Below are 23,210 nucleotides of genomic sequence, written 5' to 3' on the forward strand. Positions count from 1 at the left end.
AAAGTAGTATAGCAATTCCTCAAAAGGCTAAACATACAGCTACCCTATGTCCCAGCAATTCCACTACTTGGAGTTTAACCAACTGTCCAGAAACAAGAGCATATGAAATCCACTAGCACAACGATGTTCATTGCAGCACTATTTCCCATAGCAAAGATATGGAACCAACCCAGATGTCCCTCAGTTGATGAGTGGATCAACAAGATGTGGTATTTATACACAATGGAATTCTATGCTGCTGTCAGAAAGAACGACATCTCCCCATTTGTAAGGAAATGGAAAGATTTAGAAAAAATCATATTAAGTGAAGTAAGCCAGACTCAAAGGAACATAGGCTCAATGGTTTCTCTCATTTGCCATAATCAGTAGAAACCTTGGACTCTTCTAGCAGAGATTTGCAATAGAGCAAAACCTAGATATATAAGGCCATACAGTGTGATGCTAAATGAAAGAACCTCTAGGATATCGAAACAAAAGCCATATAATGAGTGATTGTTGTCCTTAATGTACTATGTTATCTCTCATCTCTTTTGCTGTCCCTTGGTTATCTCATTTTGTGATAGTATTTCATTTTGTTATCTGATATATTGGATATCTGCTTATTTGGTTATTTCAAATTGGATAGGAAAGGGGGGGATACAAGATGAGGGTGTTGGTGGGGGGAGGGAAATAGGGACCAAGACATGAGAAAGGGTATCAATGTATGTCCAGTAATGCGCCTTACATCTACCGAATGTAATGTAGCCCTTCTATTAATTACAATAAAAATATACGGAAAAAAATGAAGTGAGCCAGGCAGTGGTGGCTCATGCCTGTAATCCAAGCTACTCAGGAAGCTGATATCTGAGTATCACAGTTAGAACACAGCCAAGGCAGATAAGACCCCATCTGGGTCTTATCTCTAATTAACCACCAGAAAACCAGAAGTGGTACTGTGATTCAAAGTGGTAGAGTGCTAGCCTTGAGCTAAATCCCTAAGGACAGTGCCCAGGCCCAGAGTTCAAGACCAACAACAGACCAAAAAACAAAAAAAGCAAAAAGAAGGCCTATACTTATTAGAAGAATATATATATATATATATATATATATATATATATTGCTTGATTCAGGTGGTTGCTGCCCATAATACTAGATATTCAAGGAGGTTAAAAGGGAGGTTTGTGATTTGAGGCCAGACAAAGCAGGAAAGTCTGTCAGAATCTTATTTCCAATTATCTACCAAAAGCAAAAAGGTGGGGGTGCTTTTCAAGTGGTAGAGTGCTCTCCTAGAACAAAACACAAACACATACACACACAGCAAAGTATGGTGTTTTGATTTTCTCACTAATTTATCCAAATTATGTCCTAATTAATAGAAAATACTAGTATACTAAAATAAACAGAAAATTCAATGTTTGAAAGAAAGTCTCAGGGACAGAACACAGGCCCTAGAACTAGCACATTAACAAATAACAGCAATAACAAAAACTAAACAAACTAAAACAAAGGAAGAGGGCATAATATAAATAAAGTTTTATTTATGCATGTATATACATATATTATACATATACATTATATTATTACATTTATATTATATTTTATGTTTTATATTTATATTATATTTTAAATATTATATAGACATGTTATATATTTACATTACATTATATTTTACATATGTATATATACATGTAGAAAACATTCACATTGCATATGTAATCTGACATATAACCTTAATATGTACTTTATATGTTATATATAAGCAAAGGTTATGGAGGGCCAGAAGTTTGGCCTAGTGGTAGAATGCTTGCCTAGCATGCAGGAAGACCTGGGTTCCATTCCAAGGTACCACGTAGAAAAATAGGTGGAAGTGGTTCTGTGGCACAGGTGGTAGAGCTCTAGCCTTGAAAAAGCCCAAGTACAGTGCTCAGGCCCTGAGTTCAAACCAGGACTGGCAAAAAAGAGGGGGGTTAAATACATTATTTTTAGAAAGTATTAAAAGGTTATATGTACTATTAAAATAAGGTTGTGTATATTATATATATATACATATAAGCGGCATGAAGTAGTGTATGCCTATAATCAAAGCACTTTGGAGGCAGGAAGACTCAAAGATCAAGGTATCCTTGGTTGTATTGAAAGATCCTCTCTCTGTCTCTCTGTCTCACTACCTCTCTCTCTCTCTCTCTCTCTCTCTCTCTCTCTCTCTCTCTCTCTCTCTCTCTCTCTCTCTCTCTCCCTCTCTCTCTCTCCCCCCCCCCCTCTCTCTCTCTCTCTCTCTCACACACACACACACACACACACACACACACACACACACACATATCCCAAAACAAAAAACACTAAAACCAAATCAAAACCCAAACAAGGTATTATTTTCCATGAATGGCAATTAATTATATATAAAATCTGCTTACTTAAAAAATGCTACTCAGTTTGTGGACACTTGATGTGCACGCAGGCTTTAGAATTGTTGAAGTGTGTATGAGCTGCCCGTGGGAATAAAATGGTTGGAATCATTAGGAATGTGTTTCTTCCAACGGGTCTTTGTTTTTTTTTCTCTTTTTTTGTGAGTGGGCCAGCCTTTTTCACTTTTGTCAAAAATAGATGATTCATGCAGAGAAGGCTACAGAGATGAAATTATTAGAGAAAAGTTTACAGATAATTCTGGGGGAGGAAAGTGCTTTGAGGACCTTTCAGGGTTGCTAAGGAAATTATTGTTTTAGGTTCCTCCCCCTCTCAACCTCCATTCAGTTCAATAGCTAGCAAAAGAAGCAATACATCTGAGCATGAGCAAGCACTAGGAAAACAAGTCTGCTGTTTAAAAGACTAATCTAATCCCATGCAAAAATCAGATGGCAGAATTGGGTTGGGTTCTGCTCCCTGGGGGACATTCTTTAATGTGGAGATTTTCTAAGAGCCACTGGGCTGATAAACTTCTCACTTCAGGAACTCCTGCCCCCTCCAGTGGATATTAACAACCAGACACAAAGCAGAGACCAGTCAGTTCCCCCAGGCTCAGCAGACTCCTCAGGTCTATCCTGGCTTCAACGCCCCTACTCTCCCTCTGGCTGCAGGACTGCAAATGCAGATCCAGTGAAACGTGGGGACTTTTTAAACACCTACAAGTTCAAAGAAATGGAGAATATGTCTGAAGAAATAACTCCAACCTCTTTCATGCCATGAATCACTGTTTTTTTTTTCACTGAGGAATTATTATTATTATTATTTAAATGAGTTTAGATCTGTCTTTATTCTGGTAAAAATAAAATATCCAAACCTTCATTGCCAATATAATATGTGACATGCTATGTGGGAAAAATTAAAATATAGAAATAAAAACTGTAAGTAAAACAAGTAAAGCCTGACTGCAGGATACATTTATCCAATGTTCCCATTTGGTATCAATTTACCATTCCTTTGTAAGTTATTACTCTATTAGAATTGGTGTGATCTGTTTTGATGGATCCAGTGAGTGCCAGATTTTGGGTTTTGGATGGAGTCGTTTATTTTGTTTTTCTTCTCTCAATAAACTCATTGCTTTGCATTTTAAGAAAATCCAATTAGGTTAACTTAGGGAGTTGCCTGTTGCAGAAATTTCAGGATGCTAAATCATGAAGGAGAGTATCTTATTCATGATTCATGGAACCACAGGTTATCTAAGCAACAAAAGTTGATGAACTTCAAGGAAGATTTTGGATGGATGGTTCCATGGATTGTTAAAGCTACTATGTGATTATTGTACTTACTCCTAGATACCATATAACTAGTTCAGGTTGCACACACACACGATGACTGTTCGCTCAGTGGAATAAATGTTTTATGTTTCAAGCCCTGTGTGAAATAATATACTTTCAGGAAAAAATCCCAAAACCAACAAGAAAAGATACCATGCTTCTGTTTTAGCCATGCTGTGAACCAAAGGTTAGAAAACGCTTGACTTAACTTTTTAACCAAGAGAGTATAATTTTTAACCAGAGAGTATAAATTTAATAATTTTTGGTGGGAGACAACAGGTGCCATGACTCATGTTTCCTATCTCCCCTATTTCTACTTTATAAATTGCAAAAATGCTTGTTTGCATTGTGGTAGTTCTTTTATTAAAATATTTATCTATAAAAAATTGAATGTCTTCCTTGCTTTGACAGTTGAAAAAAAATTAGATTCCCATTTCTGTACATTATTTCCCAGGCCTGGGGCTTGAACTCAGGGCCTGGACCCAGTCCTTGGACTTTCTCAAGGTTAATGCTCCAGCACTTGAGCCATAGCACCACTTCTGGCTTTTTCTGTGTATGTGCTACAGAGGAATGAATCCCAGAGCTTCGAGCATGTTAGGCAAGCACTGAACCTCTAGATCACACTACTGGCCCCGTCTTTTGCACTTTCATGTTGAGTTTTGTTTTTGAGAGACACAAGTACAACTTTGGGTCATTTTAATTCCTTTATTTTTTACAAGGGATTCTTAAATAGTTACAGCTCTTGATGTTCTGGAATTGACTTATGTGTTGATATTTTCAACAAATTATTTACTTATTATACTTCTAGTAAGAAGAGAAATATTGAGTACTATGTTTTTGTTTTTATTTTTTAATAGTAGCCAAAGTTAAATGTATTGAAAAGGACGGTGTGTGTGTGGGGAGGGTGAGGAATGTAATGGCTTGGCTAGCTAGAAATATTGTTTATATTAAACTCCTTTTAATGTGAATCAAACTATAAGAAAAGAAAACTCAGGGAAGTTAGCTTTGATTTGAAATAAGTTGATATGCTTTCATGTTTGTCTTTATTATTAATATTATTATTATTATTATTTAACTGAAGAAGTATGCAGTGACACAGACATTCCTTCAAATCACAAGGTTCCTAAGGCCCAGATGCCCCTTCCCACTTTCTTTTTCCTTCTCCCTTCCTGGAGCTAGGTTTAAATTTAGTGCTTGCGTACAGACTAATAGCTTTTTCTTTAAAGTCTGACACCCGACCATTTCAGACCCTGCTATATTTCTGGGTCTTCAGTAGTTAAACAGTAATAAAGATCTCACAGACTTTCATGCTTTGAACTTTGATTTTCATGATTTTAGCCTCCTGAATAGCTAGAATGAATGGCTTGAATCAATAGTACTCAGATAGATGGATTGATTGATTGATTGACTGATTGATTGATTGATGGGTCTTCCATAAAATTATATGTGAAACCTTAGTTTACAACTCAAATATTAGGATTGTGGTCAACTGGATCTGAGGTATTTCCTTCTCTTTTATACATGGAATTTATGTCTGTAATTTGCGTTTTAAATATTATCTGTTTTGTTTGCTAAGATGGTCATTTCTATAGGTCTAAAATCTTGGTCTTCAGTCTCTGTCTCAGAATCCAGGCTAGTATCTCTATTATATTCATATAAAATTCTAATTGAGAATATTGAGTAATATATCTTTTTTTCCATTTATTAGTTTTATTTCCTAATGCTGATACTGGGACTTGAACCCAGGGCCTGGGTGCTTTCCCTTAGCTTTATCGCTCAATGCCAACACTCTATTTCCAACTTTTTTGGTAGGGAATTAAAGAATCTCATGGGCTTCCTATCAGTACTGTCTTTGAAGTGTGATGCTCAGATTTCAGTCTCTGGTATAGCTAGGATTACACGTAAAAGTTGTCCAGGCCTGGCGTTATTTCTTTTTATTAGGAAAGGACTTAAAATATTATCTTTAAGTAAGTGCACAAAGAGATTTCAATTCCATGTGTCTGTTTATAAGTACAATGCATCTAAATCAGTGTCATCTAGTACTGTATTGTTTGATTGGTTGGTTTTTACCAGTCATGAGGCTTGAACCAGAGCCTGAGCACTGTCCTTGAGCTTTTTCAAGGTGAGAGCTCTACCACTTGATCCACAGCACCACTTCCAGCTGGTATTGTATTCTTTTGCCATCGATTATTTTATTTGTAGAATATGACTTTGCAAAGGAAAGAGGACTGGAAGCAGATATGCAATTCACTGAGGGACTTCATGTGGCTGAGATACAAATGGAAGACTATGTTTTGTGAATGACTTTGATGGATTTCACTCTTCCCTTTCTTCTCCCTAGTCCACTTTCTATTGGAAAATTTTAGTGATGATTGTTTTAGACAAACCTGAGGTCCAGCTCCTTGTGGCAAGTTGCATTAGGGATTAAGGATTTTAGGAGTTTCATTAAAATTAACTGGGCAAAGAAAATGTTAGTGTCAATGCTTGGCATAATGAAAGTGCCAACAAAAACTTAGCTATTGTCATATTTTAAAATATTTTCCTTCACATGTAATGAGGCTTATTATTGCCCAATTGTCTATGTGTCATTTCACTGGATACTTTGGAACAATACAAAGAAGACTTCATTTTTACTATGATTTCATGATCTGATTTAAGTGTCATATAGATAGGAATTATTTTCTCTAAAGGCAAGATAAAATAATGCGTGTCTTTTCTACCTCCCCCACAGCGCACCACATCTGTTACTACTTGGATTTGAACTCAGGACTCAGGGCCTGGGCACTGTCCCTAGGCTTTTTTTTCTCTCAAGGCTAGCACTCTATCACTTAAGCCACAATTCCACTTCCAGATTTTTACTAGTTAACTAGACATAGAGACTCCAGGTTGAACCTGTGAGCCTCACATCTCAGCCTTTTAAGTAGCTAGGATTACAAGCAAGAACCAACAGTAGCTAGCAAATATAGTCTTTAAACCACTAATTAATTATAAAGAACAAATCATAAGTTTATCTCTAGTGTGGCTGTGATGGTTCCCTTCCCTTTCCCTTACCCTCCCCTCCACTCTCTTCTCTTCTCTTCTCCTTCCCTTCCTTTTCTTTCCCCTCCTTCTTCACCTTCTCTTCCTTTTCCTGCCCTTCTTCTCCCCCTCATCCTCCCTTCTTCCCTCCCTACTTTCTCCTCTGATCAGCACAGTAAAACAATAGTGAAACAACATCGCCACCAATGTCTATTCATATAAACATAATAAACATACATTTTTTCCTTTTTTTTGCCAGTCCTGGGCTTGAGCTCAGAATGTGAGCACTGTCCTCAGGCTTTCTCAAGGCTAGTTCTCTGCCACTTGGGCAACATTAGCACTTCTGGCTTTTTCTATACATGTGGGACTAAGGAACCAAACCTGTTCTTCCTGCGTGCTAGGCAAGCAATCTACCACTAGGCCCAACTCCCGGCCCCTGAACAACATATTTACAGTGAATTGACAAACTTCATCTTTCTAAAAGATTTCTTTTAGTCAAGTACCAATGGCTTAAGCCTGCAATCTTAGCTACTCAACAGGCTGCGATCTGAGGAATATATTTCAAAGCAAGTCCTAGCGAGAAAGTCCAGGAGATTTTATCTCCAATGAACCATCAAAGTGGTGAATGTAGAAGTGTATCTCAAATAATAGAGTACCAGCCTTGAGTACAAATCTGAGAACATCAAGCCCTGAGTTCAAACTGCAGTATTGGAACAAAAGTATCATTTTTTAGAACTGATTACATATGTATATATAATGTATAATACATAATTTAAAACATTTTTATTTTATATATTTTATAATATATATTTTATTTTATATATCATAGACTAGGTATGATATATATAGTATATTTTATACATAACATATTTTTATGGAGAGTTTTTCAATAAAGATTATACATTTTTGATATTTAAAATTACAGTGTTTCCAAAAAATTGTGTGCTTCTTAAACTATAGGCATATAATAATAAAACATAATAAAATTTTGTAATAAAAACTAGGTGAGGTGAGAATCTAGAGCCAGTGGAATGCATTTGGGAATGGAAGTTGAAGCATCATTGTGTTCTAGAATCATGGTTCTCACTGTTGACAAAAGCTGAATGTATGTCTACCCTGATATAACAAGGGCAAATGCATGTAAGATATTCACTAAAAGCATCCAGAATAGCTAGGAATTAGAAACTACCAAAATATCAATGTCATTACAATATATGAGTAGAATCTTAGAATAATTATTTAATTGAGCAGTACACAGTGATGAGACTACATAAACCACCAAAAACACAAAAGTATAGGTGAAACAACTTAGCAAAATGAGGGCTTATGATATAGTTCTTTTTATATATGACTAAAAAACTGACCAAGTGCTTTTATCAGTAGCTTCTGTCTATGATCCTAGCTACTGAGGAGGGTGAGGTCTGAGGATTGTGGTTTGAAGACAGCCTAGGAAGAGTCCATGAAATTTTGCTCCTAAATGGGTATGGGAATGATGAAAATATTTTTTTTTGCCAGTCCTGTGCTTAAGCTCAGGGCCTGTACACTATCCTTGAGCTTCTTTTGCTCAAGACTAGAACTCTACCACTTGAGCCTCAGCACCACTTTTGGCTTTTTCTAAGTATGTGGTACCAAGGAATCGAACCCAGGTCTTCGTGCATGCTAGGCAAGCACTCTACCACTAGGCCAAACTCCCTGGCCATGATCACAATATTTCTTTCATCCAGAAAAATCTCAACTGATTCAGCACATTTGGGATGAAAGTCTCATGAGCCTTTTTGTTTGGTCTGAAATCCAGAATGTCTGGGGCCTAGTCCCTTCCATATACAATCAGTGGTTCTCTTCTCTGTATTTATTAGAGAACTAGCTCTCAAATGTCAAGGAATATTATTTAAACTCTTGTTTGCCAGCTATGCTGAAAGGTCATGAATTTTATTTTCTCAGTGTTAACAAAGGCAGAAAAACTGTCATAATGGCTTAGTGTTGACATTTTGACTGATATTTTCTGTAAGTAGATTAAATAGGATTGTGGCCAGAAAAAATACATCGGATTTAGCATTTAGTGTAATACAGGTGCTTGATGTGAGGTAATTTACTGTTTGAAAATGTTCCTTGGTAGCACATATAACATGGTACTAAATGAATAAATAATAAGAAGCAGAATTTTCTTAAAATGAGAGCTAACTATAGCTGGGCACTGGTTGCTCATAACTGTAAATCCTAGCTATTCAACAGGCTGAGATCTGAGGATGGCAGTTCAAAGCCAGCCAGGGCAGAAAAAGTTTATGACACTCTTATCTTCATTGAATCACCAGAGAACCAGAAGTGGCACCATGGCTCAAAGAAAGAGCTCAGGGACAGGGTCCAGGCCATTAGTTCAAGCCCCATGACTCAACCCCCAGGCCCCCAAAAAGAAAAAAGAGGTCAACAATAATATGAAAAGATGGAAGCATCTTAATTGGTTTATGTATCAAACAAGTATCTACAATATAAAATATTCTATAAAGGATAACACCATGGTGCTTCGCAGAGGCTTAAGTGGCTTCTAGTGAAGTTTTTCACTTATAACTGTGTATTATTTTCATTCTTCTTTTGTTCCATTTTCTTTTTCCTTCCTTCTGTCTTTTCCTCATTTCTTTCTTTCTTTCTTCCTCCTTCCCTGTTTTCTTTGGTTCCTTTGCTCCTTTTCCTCCTCCTCCTCCTCCTCCTCCTCCTCCTCCTCCTCCTCCTCCTCCACCTCCTCCTCCTCCTCCTCCACCTCCTCCTCCTCCTCCTCCTCCTCCTTCTTCTTCTTCTTCTTCTTCTTGTTCTTCTTCTTCTTCTTCTTCTTCTTCCTATTCCTCCTCCTCTTCCTTCTCCTCCTCCTCCTCCATCTCCTCCTCCTCCTCCTCCTTCTTCTCCTCCTCCTCCTTCTCCTCCCCCTCCTCCTCTTCTCCTCCTTGTCTTCCTCCTCATCCTCTTCTTCTCTTCCTCCTCCTCCTTCTCCTCCTCCTCCTCCTCCTTCTCCTCCTCCTCCTCCTCTTACTCGTCCTCCTCCTCCTCTTCCTTCTCCTTCTTCTTCTTCTTCTTCTTCTTCTTCTTCTTCTTCTTCTTCTTCTTCTTCTTCTTCTTCTTCTTCTTCTTCTTCTTTCCATTTCTGAGACTTTAACTCATGGCATTTTGATCTGATTTGACTTTTTGCTCAAGTCTGGCCCTCTATTATGTGATTCATACTTCTACCTTTGGCTCTTTTTTTCTTTCTAATTAATTGAAGATAAGAGTTTTATAGACTTTAATTCCTGGGCTGGCTTTGAGCTGAAATTCATCTCAAGAGAATGAGAGCTGAGATTAAAAATTCAAAGCCAACTCAAGCAGGAAAGTCTATTAGAATCTTTACCTCCCCTTAGGCACCAAAAATACATATGTGGAGCTCAATTGGTAGAGTGCTAGCCTTGAGCAAAAGTGCTCAGGGACAGTCCCCAGAATCTGCGTTCAAACCCTAAGACAGGTAGACATATACAAGCAAAAAACTCAAAACCCAAACAGAATGACATTGCAGACTTATCAACCATCTAATAACACAGAAAACCACTATTGGAGTTAATGCCTACCTCTAATTATGTCTTTATGTTACATTTGTTGCAAATTTGTTGTGGTTTCACATATTGCAAGTGTATTGTTTAATGTCTTAGAATTTTGGATTGTGATATCTGATCAGTTGAACTCCTTATCATTATGAATGCTTCTCTTTCATTTAAAGAACCTTCTAGTCTCCACTCCCAATTTGCTTGAGCTGATTTGAAACTTTGGCAAAGTTGCAGGCTTGTTACAGTATTTTACATTGTTATGTGATATATTGTATATATGCTTATTTGGTTATTTGAAATCTGATAGGGAAGGGGGGGAAAGATGCTGAGGCCTGAGAGTGGGGAAGGAAATGGTGACAAAGACATGATAAAGGGTATCAATGTGAAGTAATGCATCTTCTACCTGCTGAATGTAATGTAATCCTTCTATTAATTACAATAAAATATATGAAAAAATTAATCCTCAAAAATGAACTGTTTTCCTATATGCCAACAATGAGAGGAGCAAGTCAGAAATCAGAGAAGCAACTCTTTTGCAAAACCCTCAAAGAAATAAAGTAGTTAGGAATTAACTAAGGATGTAAAGGACATTTATAATGAAAAGTTTAAAAACCGGAAATAAGAAATTAAAGCAGAACTGAGGAAGTGGAAAAATCTCCCATGCTCCTGTATTGGAAAAATTAACATCATGAAAATTGCAATCCTGCCATGGACTATCTACAAATTCATTGCAATACCCTGAATATCCCAATGTCATTCTTTAAGTAAAGCAGTCCAAAAATTCATATGGAATAATAAAAGACACTGTAAGCCAAAAAAAAGTCTTAGATGAAAGAATAGCGCTGGAAGAATATCAATACTAGACTTCAGACTCTATTATAGAGCTATAGTAACCCAAACAGCTTGGCTCCAGCATAAGAATAGGCCTGAGCACCAGAACAGAAAACCCAGAAGGCAGCCTGTGGGCCTATGGCCACCCAATCTTTTATAAGGGAGCCAAAAAATAATAGAATGGAAGAAAGACAGTCTTTTCAATAAGGGGTACTGGCAGAACTGCTTAAGCACCTGCAGAAAAGTAAAGTTGGATTATTCTATGTCACCCTGTGTTCAGATTAATTCCAAATGGATCAAAGGCATTGAGGTTAGAAGCATATATCCTGAAAATGTTGCAGGAAAGAATATGAAATACAGTAGGAATCTTTGTCACAAGTTGAAACTTTCTTAATAAAGGCCCAGAAATACAACAAATTATAGAAATTTTTGGACAAATGGGACTGCTTTGAACTGCAGAGCTTCTGTATGACAAAGGACATAGCTAGCCATACAAGAGACAAAGGCCTGATATCTAAAATATACCTACAGCCAGAAAAAATAAATGTTTCCAAAGTCAAAAAATCTTCAAAGAAAAAAACCATCCCATTAAAAGATGGGCCAAAGACTTAAAGAGAGACTTCTCTGAAGAAGAAATAAGAATAGTGTATAGACACATGAAGAAGTGATCAGTGTCTCTGCCCATAAAAGAGATGCAAATCAAAACAACTTTGAGATTCTACCTCACTCCAGTTAAAATGGCCATGTTCAAGAAATCTAATAACTGATGCTGGTGGGGATATGGCCAGAAGGGATCACTACTACACTCTTAGTGGGATTGTAAACTCATTCAACCACTATGGAAAGCAGTATGGCGATTCCTCAAGATTCTAAACATTGAGCTCCCCTATGACCCAGCAATTCCACTCCTTGGCATTTATCCAGATGTCTAGAAACAAGGACATACTAAAGCTGCTATCACAACGATGTTCATTGCAGCACTATTTACCATAGCAAAGATATGGAACCAACTCAAATGCTTCTCAGCAGATGATTGGATCAAGAAGATGTGGCACTTATATACAATAGAATTCTATGCTGCCATCAGAGAGAACATCTCCCGATTTGTAAGGAAATGGAACGACTTGGAAAAAAATCATATTAAGTGAAGTAAGTCAGACTGAGAGGAACATAGGCTCAATGGTTTCCCTCATTTGTAATAATTAGTGAACATCTAGGATTCTCCTAGCAGAGGATTACAATAGCTCAAAACCTAGGTACATACAGTCATATAGGATGAGACCAAATGAAAGGATCTCTAGGATATGGAAACAAGAGCTTTATCTTGAATGATAGTTGTTCTTATTGCACTACGTTATTTCTCTTCTCTTTTTTGCCCTTTTGTTAGTCTCATATTGTTAATGTATCTGACTTTGTTACCTGGTATATTGTATATACATTTATTTGAAATAAGAAAGGGAAGGGGAAAAACAATACGATTGGGAGAGGGTGGAGGAAGGGAAATGGGGACAAAAACATGAAAAGGAGGTATTGATGTGTGAGAAGTTATGCACCAACTACCTGGTGAATGTAACTGTAACAGCTCCATACATTACCCTAACAATAAAAAAAGAAATACTTCTCTTCATTCCTCCTTATAGTGTTTACTCTAATATGAATATATCTTTGCCAGCTTTGTTTTTAGTCACTATATCTTTTATTAGCCATTTCTAATAAATTATATTATTGGCTATAGTTTTGTGTTTTGCTGACTTTTTTTGGTAGTCCTGGGTCTTAAACTCAGGGCCAGGTCATTTTTCTTGGGCTTTCTCAAGGCCAGACCTCTACCTCTTGAACCATGGCACATCTCTGGCTTTTTCTGTGCACAGAGATATTGAACCCATGGATTCAAGCATGCTATGTGGGCATATAGTGCCAAGAAACTTGAAGCCCCCCCTGAAAGGATCGCCAGAGACCAAGGATCAATGCAAATTGCAATGAGTCATTTATTGACGAGCTCGAGCACGGGTCTCTGAGCACTGATAGTCGAGTGCAAATCAGAGGCCCCGAGCACAAGATTACAGCCCCTTTTATACATACTTTGGTAGGGGGAAGGCCCCAGCAAGTAATAGCAGCAAATCAATACACCATGCAGGAAATTTATACTATAATTCCATTAAATGATTGGTGGAATACAAAGCAGGAAAGGGGTCATGACTAATCATTGGTGAGTCTAGCTGGCTGTCATTTTAGGAGGATGGTTTTAGGCCAGATATGAGTCTAGGGGATCTCCATGGTAATGGGCTTGTGACTGGTTGACATTTGCCCTAGTTTTCTGGCCCTCACAAGTCCAACCTTGTAGGTACCAGATGGCCACTATCTCTAGCTCCTGGCTTGGAATGTGTATACTCCCTGCTAGAGTGTAGCTCAGTGTCTGGGACCCAAGGACAAATGGGTGGTTGTAGATTACCCACAAGGACAGCAGTTGCATTTCTCAGGCTTTTAGCAAGCAGATATACAGAAACAGATAGGCCAGTTAAGGAATTACAAATACAAAAAATTCAAATGAAAAAATACAATACAAGAATACAAATGATGGTTAACATAGGTTTATAAAAATATATGTGTAGATATTTTCTACACTCCTCTTTACCCCCTTGTCTTTGGTACTGAGTCGAATCTTTGACTCTTTGGATGGATATGCTTACGAGCTGCCTTCTTATGACCTCCTGGCTTGAGTGTTTTCAGAGAGGCCATACACACAAGGCTCTAAGATCTGGTGGCATTAGTAACTTCCATGGTTGCTTCCATGGCCCTGGAGTGTCTCCCTTGTTTAGTCACTGGTTGAAAGACCTAAGCTCAGGGCCTGGTGCTCTCCCTCAACTCTCCAGGTCAGGGCTAGCAGCTTGCCATTTTTAATCTCTAACTCGGGGCCTGAGTGCCACTCTTCAACTCTGCAGCTAAAGGCTAACACTCTGAGTCTGAGTTCCGTGCTTGGTGCTCGAGGCCATCCCTTAGCCTTTCAGCTCAGATCTAGCTCTCTGCCACCATAAGTTTTGAACCAATTCAGTTGACCAATTTAGAGACGACAGTCTCACAGGGTTTTTTTCTGCCCAGGCAGGCTTTGGACCAGTTTGCAGATCAAAGGTTTTCATAAGAGGCCTCTTTACTCTAATTAAAGCAACAAGGTGGTCAACATAGAAGTAGCTTCCAAGCATGTCCCTACCTGGAGATGATTTTTCTACAGTGCGTTTTCCTGTACAAGAACACTAAAGCATCTTAATAAGATCTAACCTTTACTTTAGAACTCAAGTTTAAACCTTAATTTTTAAAACAATTCATAGAAAAAGAAAGAAGAAAAAAAACTTAACCCTATTATACTCTATTGCCCCCCCTCTCCCCGCACAACGGGTAATTAGGAGTTTAATTAGGAGGCAACCTTGACTTTGGATAGATGGTCAAAGGGTAGATTCGGTGGGAATTGGGTCAACAGGTTGATATTGAGAGCGAAGGAACATAAGCTGAACCATTTGACCCGGTTTTAACAAAAGAAATTAACTTATTAATGATACAAGGTCCGATTGTGAGAGCAAGAAAGAATAGGATGAGAGGACCTGTAAGAGCAGACAGTAAGGTTGTGAGCCAAGGGGAAAAATTGAACCACAATTCATACCAGCTTTCCTGTTGTTCTCGTTCTTTTTTCCTTCTGGGCAAGCCATCACAGATTTTAGGTAGGGATTCTTTAACTACTCCAGTGCGGTCAGCATAAAAACAACATTCCTCCCCTAGGGCTACACACAACTCTCCTTGTTGTAGGAATACTAAGTCAAGTTCCCTTCTGTTCTGTAACACTATCTCAGCTAATGACTCATGCGATTTTTGGAGGAAAGAGATGAAACTTTCTAATTCCTTTATGTCTTCATCTATGGCTGCACGCAGCGTATTATAGCAGGATTTCTGGGTGACTAAGGAAGCTACACCAGTCCTAATCCAGGTAATCCAATTAGACCCCCTATAGTGACAGCTGTAATCAGTTCCCTCTTAACCTTCTCATTTGGGTGGGGTCCAGCCTTGCCATGACCTCCTCCTCAGTATGATACACAAGTCTGGGTAGTAATTGCACTAGGACGCAAAATGTCTTGTTACTTTTTCCTAACACGGCTGAGGAGAGACATAGAGTAAGTCCGGTCGTGCAGGTCCACCAGGCATCTGGGGGGGGGCAACACATTAGTAGAAGTATTAGAAGGGATGAAAGTTTTGTTACAAAGCTGAGAATACTTGGCTGATGGAGTGCCCACACATAGGCCTTGTCCCGTCACTGTTTGCAATGTCAACCGGGCAGTTTTCTGCGTCCACTTACATTGTGAATCATCAGTAGCCTCTGAAACATCTTGCACTGTTGCTAGAACTTTATAAAAGGGAAACTGTAAATCGAAACACATCCAGCAAGAAGTTGTGATGTCCGAGTGAGTCTGATTAAGGACTTCATAAGTATACACTAAGAGCTGAAAAAGGGGGTTTGTGTCTGGGAATACTGGAGCTACTGGGACTGTGTGGTACACAGCCAAATCACTGGACGTCACTGGTGGTGGGCTTTGAGAAGTTGGATGTGGTTGCTGTGACCTTTTAGTGCCCTTCCTTTTAGATTTGGGTATTTTCTTAGAGGAGGTTTGAGTATTTGGTTGGGTCCCACCACCGTTGGAGAGGTGGGGGTTATATTCAGTCTTATTCCTAGGAGCCCCCCTGGGTCTTTGGGGGCAAACCTGCTTTCATCATAAATCCTTATCCCTCCTGTCCAAAGCCGATTCTCTTTCCCGCCATCTGTGAATCAAATAGACACAGGGTTACACTCATTTTTCGCTGCCTTCTGTCCAGAGTAGCACTGCTCCCCCTCCCATTACTGGAGGCGCTAATGGTAAGTCTTGACCATTGATACATGGGGGTTTACATTGTCTTTTCATTATTAACAAGTCTCCTTTTCTGGGGGTCTCCCACCAAGTATCTCCTGTTGATTCACAACCCCATGGGGAACAGAAATAGCTGTCTGCTCCCCCACATTTTTCCCGTTCTGTACGCCCCCTAAGATATCCGGGGCACACATAAAAGGGGCGGCTTTGAATCACTGCAACGGATTGGGGCAATTACAGTAAAGTGCCTAAATCGAATTCCAGTTTGGGAAACCATGTCCACGGTGGGGCCATCTTTGAAGTGAAATTCAGTATCTCCTGGGTAGCAAAATTATAAACTTCCCACGTTTGGTTAACAGACTGATGGGGATTTCTAGCACAATTTCCTAATATAGAATAACAGGCAACAAACAAGACAAACTCTCCTCCCATTAACTATTAGCTGACACTTAAGTCTTAGCTTTAGGGGGTTGTCCTTGGAGTGATCCACTCGCCACTGGGTACCCTGGAGGTGGGGTGAGATGACATCCGAAGTTGGATCTGCCGGCCTGGCTGGGCGTCGTCAGCGAGATGACGTGCTGGCTTGACATGTGTGTGATGGACTCAGGTAGCTATGTCATCCACTTTAAGTGCCGTGGGGGTCGTCAAGATGACCTGGAATGGGCCTTTCCACCTGGGTTCGAGGTTCCCTTGGCGGTGGCATTTCACGAGGACCCAGTCCCCAGGCCTGAACTGGTGAGGCATGGGTTGAGGTTCTGTGATGTGCAGTTCTCTTAGTTTAGGCCAGACCTCTCTGTAAACACTCTGGAAGGCTTGTAAAGAATGTGAAAGTTTAAATCATCATCATCTCTCGTAGTTACAAGCCTTGAGGGTAAATCAGGGATTATAGGAGGAGGGACTCCAAACATCACCTCATAAGGGGTTAGGCCTATCTTAAAAGGGGAATTGCATACCCTGAACAGGGCAAAAGGAAGGAGGTCTACCCAGTCACCACCAGTTTCCATGGTCAATTTGGTTAGGGTCTCCTTAAGAGTCTGATTCATCCTTTCTACCTGGCCCTAGCTTTGGGGGTCTGTAAGCACAATGTAATTTCCAATCTGCCCCAAGTATGGAAGCCAATCCCTGACTCACCTTGGAAACAAAGGCAGGTCCATTATCTGATCCTTTTTTTAACAGGAAAACCATACCTGGGGAGGATGTCTTCTAAAATTTTTTTGGCCACTACCTGGGCGGTCTCGTGCTTTGTTGGGAAGGCTTCCACCCATCCTGAAAAGGTATCTATAAAAACTAACAAGTACTTATACCTATACTTTCCAGGTTTTACCTCAGTAAAATCTACTTCCCAGTGAGCCCCAGGTCTGTCTCCTCTCTCCCGCTGGTTCCTGTCGGTTGTGTCCTGCATTTGTTAGTTGACAGGCTTTACAAGTTTTTACAATTTGTTCTATTTGATCGGCAAGGCTCTCAATTTTGAGTCCAAAGTGTTGCATCAGGTCCTGCATTCTCCTCGTGCCCATATGCATGCACCAGTGGAGTTTGAGTAAAATCTTTTTGGCTTCCGCATTTGGCAGGATAAGTCTATGCTGCGAGTCTCTCCACCAGCCATCTAAGAGTTGGGTCTCTGGGAGATTGGAGATCCACTGCAGATCTTCCTCCGTGTAAGTGGGTTCCTCTGGGAGCATCCTAGGGCCAGGGTCTGGTATCTGGGCTGGCAAGGCGTTAGTGACCAACAGGGCCACCTCTCTAGCTGTGTTGTCTACAAGAACATTTCCTCTAGAGAACGGATCCGTGGGCTTTCGGTGCTCTGGGCAGTGAACAATGGCTCTTTTTAGGTAGCCAGAGGGCGGCTATGAGGGCTAATACTTCTTCCTTGTTTTTAATAGTCTTTCCTTCAGCAGTCAATAGCCCCATGTACATGGGGAGTAGCAAAAGCATATCGGCTGTCAGTATACACAGTCAGCTTTTGGCCTCTACCCAACGTCAGAGCCTGGGTTAGGGCTATCAGCTCCGCCTTCTGGGCAGATGTGCCTATCAGCAGTGGTGCCACCCAGACCACCTCAGTCTCAGTTACTACAACTGCTCCCGCATACCTGTTTCCATGGTAGATAAAGCTGCTCCCATCTGTGAACCATACCAAGTCAGCATCTGGTAACAACTGGTCAGTCAAGTACTCCCGTGTCCCGTGGATTTTTGCCAGTATCTCAGAGCAGTCGTGCAATGGGGCCTCCATGTCTGGGTCAGGCATCAAGGTTGCTGGATTGAGTGTCTGCAGTGCCTGAAAGGAGATCCTAGGCGGGTTGAGCAGCAGACTATGGTATTGTGTGAGTCTGGCATTACTGAGCCATTAGTCGGGTGGCTGCTTTAAAATTCCCTCTATTGCATGGGAATGGTCACACACTGTTCCTGTCCCATTGTTAATTTGTCTGCATCCTTTACAAGGAGTGCGGTGGCAGCGACCATCCTTAGGCAGGGAGGCCATCCTGCTGCCACTGGATCTAGCTTCTTTGATAAGTATGCTACCGATCTCTTCCAAGGTCCCAGATATTGAGTTAGGTCCCCCTTTGCCACTCCCTTCCGCTCATCTACGTACAAGCGGAAGGGCTTGGTAACATCAGGAAGGCCTAGGCCTGGGGCTGACAGCAAGGCAGTTTTTATCTGTTGAAACTCCTGATCAGCTTCTTCTGTCCAATGGAAGGGTACATGTTCTTTGGAGGCCTCATAGAGCAATTTTGCTAGCTCAGCAAAGCCTGGGATCCACAGCTGGCAGGAACCTCCTGTTCCCAACAATTCTTGAACCTGCCACTGGGAGCGGGAATTGGGAATTCGGAGGACTGCTTCCTTTCTTGCCTGAGTTAGCCAATGCTGCCCTTTTTTTAATAGGAACCTCAGGTATGTTACCTCTGGTTTGCAGATCTGGGCCTTTTTTGCTGATGCCCCATACCCCAAATCACCCAGTGTCTGCAGCAGGTCCGCCGTCCCTTGGGCACAATCTTCGTGGGTTTCTGCTGCAAAGAGGTCATCTACATACTGTAACAAGGTTATATTAGGGTGTTTTTGTCTGAACTCACCCAGGTCTTCATGCAAAGCTTCATCAAAGAGAGTAGGGGAGTTCTTGAATCCTTGAGGCAAGCGGGTCCAGGTCAGCTGTCTGTTGACGGCTCTTTCTGTGTCTGTCCATTCAAAAGCAAAAAGATCTTGGATTTGGGTGCCAAGGGCAAGCTAAAAAATGCATCCTTTAAGTCTAGGACCCTGTACCACTGTTTGTCAGGAGGAAGAGAGCTCAGGAGGGTATATGGGTTGGGTACGGTGGGGTGGATATCTGCCACTCTTTTGTTGACTTCTCTGAGATCCTGCACTGGCCGATATTCGTTCGAGTTAGGGTGCGGACCAGTAACAAAGGCATGTTTCAGGCCAACCGGCAGAGCCTCAGTATTCCTTGGTCCAAAAGACGTCTGATGTGGAGAGTTATTCTCACTCGTGCTTCTCTGGACATAGGGTATTGTCGGACCCTCACCAGGTCAGTCCCTTGCTTAACCACTATGAAAAGAGCTGGCCTATGTTTAGCCAGCCCCATCCCTCCAGTCTCAGCCAAGCCTTTCAGGAATCTCCTCAGCCAGTAAGTAATGTCCTCATCCTGTGGTGGAAGACTCTAATGCAAGCGGTACTCGTCTTGTAACTGCAAGGTTAGAATTTGTAGTGGCCTGCCTTGTGCATCTGTCACTTGAGGACCTGATTGATGGAACTGGATTTGGGCTCCCATTTTGGTTAGTAAGTCTCTTCCCAGTAAGGGGTATGGGCTTTTTGGCAAAACTAGAAAAGAATGGGACACTTTTCCAGTCCCTATGTCCTTCCTGCCAGGGAGGAAGGAGTGGCGACAACCAGGCAGGGGGGTCCTCCACCAGGTTTGCCAAACTAAGATGTATGGTATCTGGTCGAGGTGTCCTACCCTTCCAGGGAGGAAAATTTGTTCTTTTACCTTCTGAATCAAAGGGAGGTGGAATGTTCCCTCTGGCGGCCACCCGTACCAAAACAGGCCACTCAGATTGACAAAGAGGGATAAGCTTGCCTAGCTTGAGGCTCATGCTTAAATTGTGTCCCCTTTCTCTTACATCCTTAAAGTGACTGGTCAGGAGGGCCGATGGAGAGCTCTGTCTCTGACCCATATCTATAAAAAGGAGTGACCACACAAACACAACAAGCAGAAAGGAGAAGAAGTAGGTTAAGTTCCGGTACCACCGACATCGATGTGGATTGGATATGAACAGACACTGAAGTATATCTGAAAGGGATAGACTAGTTCTGTTATAAGGGGTGTCACTTATTCCAAAAGGTTGAAAAGTTGGATGCTTAGGAGGTTGGGGGGAGTCTCTTTCCCCCAAAATGTTGGCGGAGTCACTGTTTGTAGTTTCCAGGGTGAGAAAATAAAAACTGAACCTGTGGAGCTTAAGTTCAGGGAAGGGCCACCAGATGGTGGGCTGGGATTTTGGCTGTGAAAAAAGCAAAACTGAACCTGTATCGATGAAGTTCAGGGAAGTGCCATCACATGGCAAGCTGGGGTTGCGGCTCCATTAAAGGCCCGGTCTCATCCCAGAATCTGGGCAGCGCCCCTGAAACTTCCCTTCCTCTCCACCTCGGGAGTCACACACTGGAAACCTGAAAAAAGAGGGGGGAAGGGAAACTGAGCCACAACCTACTTGGGAACAAATTTTGAATAATGAGGCAGCTAAAACTTGTGAGAGAAATTGAAACTGGTTAAAGACCACAGTCAGGGAATTCTGTCCCTGTAAGACAGACTACTCGATGAGGCTGCCAACCCAACGAGCAGTCCTAGGTCAAGCCGGGGGCTCGGACACCACTGAACAACAACACAGGCAGAGGCAGCAATCAAAGGGCCCCTTCCATTACAGGTGGCCCAGACCGAGGGGTCCCATCAAGGACCAAGAGGAGTCTGCAGAGAACTCCTCTGCACTCTCCCCCTCCTCCCTGCCCCGGGAGGTAGCAGTGATGCAAGGGCAGGTGAGCAAGCCTGCTTCTGTAATTTCCAGGCCCAGATTGAGTCTTTCCACTTGCTTCTCTCCCCGGTCACTCAAAGATGCATCAGCCAGATGTAAACCTTTTAAATTTTAGCTGTGGTAGTTAAGACAAACATTTAACAGGACAGATTACTCAGTCAAACAACACAGACAACAAACAACATATGCCCATACGCATGTGCGCCTAGGCTGTTAACCAGAGGGAGCTGCTAACCAGAGGGGCAGTCGCAGCAAGGCCACCCCGATAATAGGCCCCCAGAAGGGCACAGAGGATGTCTCCCCCTGGCCCTGCCGGCTGTCTTATAGCGTGTCTGCCAAGACATTTGCCAGCACAGACAGAGAGCTTGCAAGGAACCAGAAATTATACAGATTGGTTATAACCAGTGCAGATCAGCAATGCCTTTCAACTTACTAGCCATTCCTGATGACTCAGTGACCAGGCATCTGGGTGTCCCGGGGAAGGGCTTCCTGGCCAATGCATCAAATATAGTGCGCAGAAACTTGAAGCCCCCCTGAAAGGATCGCCAGAGACCAAGGATCAATGCAAATTGCAATGAGTCATTTATTGACGAGCTCGAGCACGGGTCTCTGAGCACTGATAGTCGAGTGCAAATCAGAGGCCCCGAGCACAAGATTACAGCACCTTTTATACATACTTTGGTAGAGGGAAGGCCCCAGCAAGTAATAGCAACAAATCAATACACCATGCAGGAAATTTATACTATAATTCCATTAAATGATTGGCGGAATACAAAGCAGGAAAGGGGTCGTGACTAATCATTGGTGAGTCTAGCTGGCTGTCATTTTAGGAGGATGGTTTTAGGCCAGATATGAGTCTAGGGGGATCTTCAATGTAATGGGGTTTTGATTGGTTGACATTTGCCCTAGTTTTCTGGCCCTCACAAGTCCAAACTTGTAGGTACCAGATGGCCACTATCTCTGCTCCTGGCTTGGAATGTGTATACTCCCTGCTAGAGTGTAGCTCAGTGTCTGGGACCCAAGGACAAATGGGTGGTTGTAGATTACCCACAAGGACAGCAGTTGCATTTCTCAGGGTTTTAGCAAGAAGATATACAGAAGCAGAAAGGCAAGTTAAGGAAATACAAATACAAATGAAAAAATACAATACAAGAATACAAATGATGGTTAACATAGGTTTATAAAAATATATATGTAGATATTTTCTATTCTCCTTAGGCACTCTATCACTAGGCCACACACCTGTCCAGCTATAGTCTGATTTGACATTCATCTGCCATCTTTATGTGTGCGTATGTGCTTGTACTGGGGCTTGGGCCTTGAACTTAGGTTTGGGGCATTGTGCATTAGCTTTTTCTCTCAAGTCAGGTACTCTATTACTTGAGCTACTGCTGCACTTCTTACTCTTTGGTTGTTAATTGGAGATCAGAGACTCATGGACTTTTCTAATTGTGCTGGCAATGAAGGGTAAAACTTCAGAATTCATCTTCCTAAGCAGCTAGGATTACAGCATAAGTCACTGTTCCTTGGCTTAACCTACTATTTGGCACTGATTTTTCTATTTATATTATGTTCTTTTCTCCATGTTTTACCTAATTAATATTTTTATTGAGGAGTTTTACCTCCTAGTTATACCTAGTTTTTGTATTCATTTGTGTATGTGTTTTTTTTACTTTCTTAGGCAATTCATTGTACATCTTTCACTTACTACAATCTAGCATTGAATCCTATTTTATTACAATTATACTTATTGTAAAATATTCTGTTATAGAATCCACAAGATCTGGCCTAGGTCATGTGATACAACACAGCCCTCTCCTCTAAATTTAGTGTGGTCAAACATCACCATTATAGTCATCATCATCATCACTACCACCACGGTCATCATCATCATCATCAAAAAAAACCCCATAAGGTTAGGGAATGACTAAAGTGATAGAGGACTTGTCTAGCCTGAGAAAAAGCTCTTCAACCACAGCATCTTCAAAACAGCCATCACCATAAAGTGATTGTAGTAGGGCCTTAGGTTTTAAGTATCATACACCGGAAAGACCTTGCTTCCATCCCCAGTAGAAAAACAAAAATCTATGAACGCCTCGATTTGTGTATATTTTTCCCTTTCTGGATATGTTACAAACATTACAATGCTTCTTATACTTTTAGTCGAATCTACTAACATTCCAAGACATT

General features: G+C 41.1%; 1 pseudogene; it reads left to right on the plus strand.

The window, feature by feature from the left end:
* Positions 1-20,808: 20,808 nt before the first annotated feature.
* Positions 20,809-23,210, plus strand: part of LOC150042550 (vomeronasal type-2 receptor 116-like) — a 33,584-nt pseudogene continuing 31,182 nt past the window's right edge.

The sequence above is a fragment of the Megascapheus bottae genome, chromosome 35, assembly GCF_031878675.1.
Source record: "Megascapheus bottae isolate mThoBot1 chromosome 35, mThoBot2.hap1, whole genome shotgun sequence".
In the NCBI taxonomy this organism is placed as follows: Eukaryota; Metazoa; Chordata; class Mammalia; order Rodentia; family Geomyidae; genus Megascapheus; species Megascapheus bottae.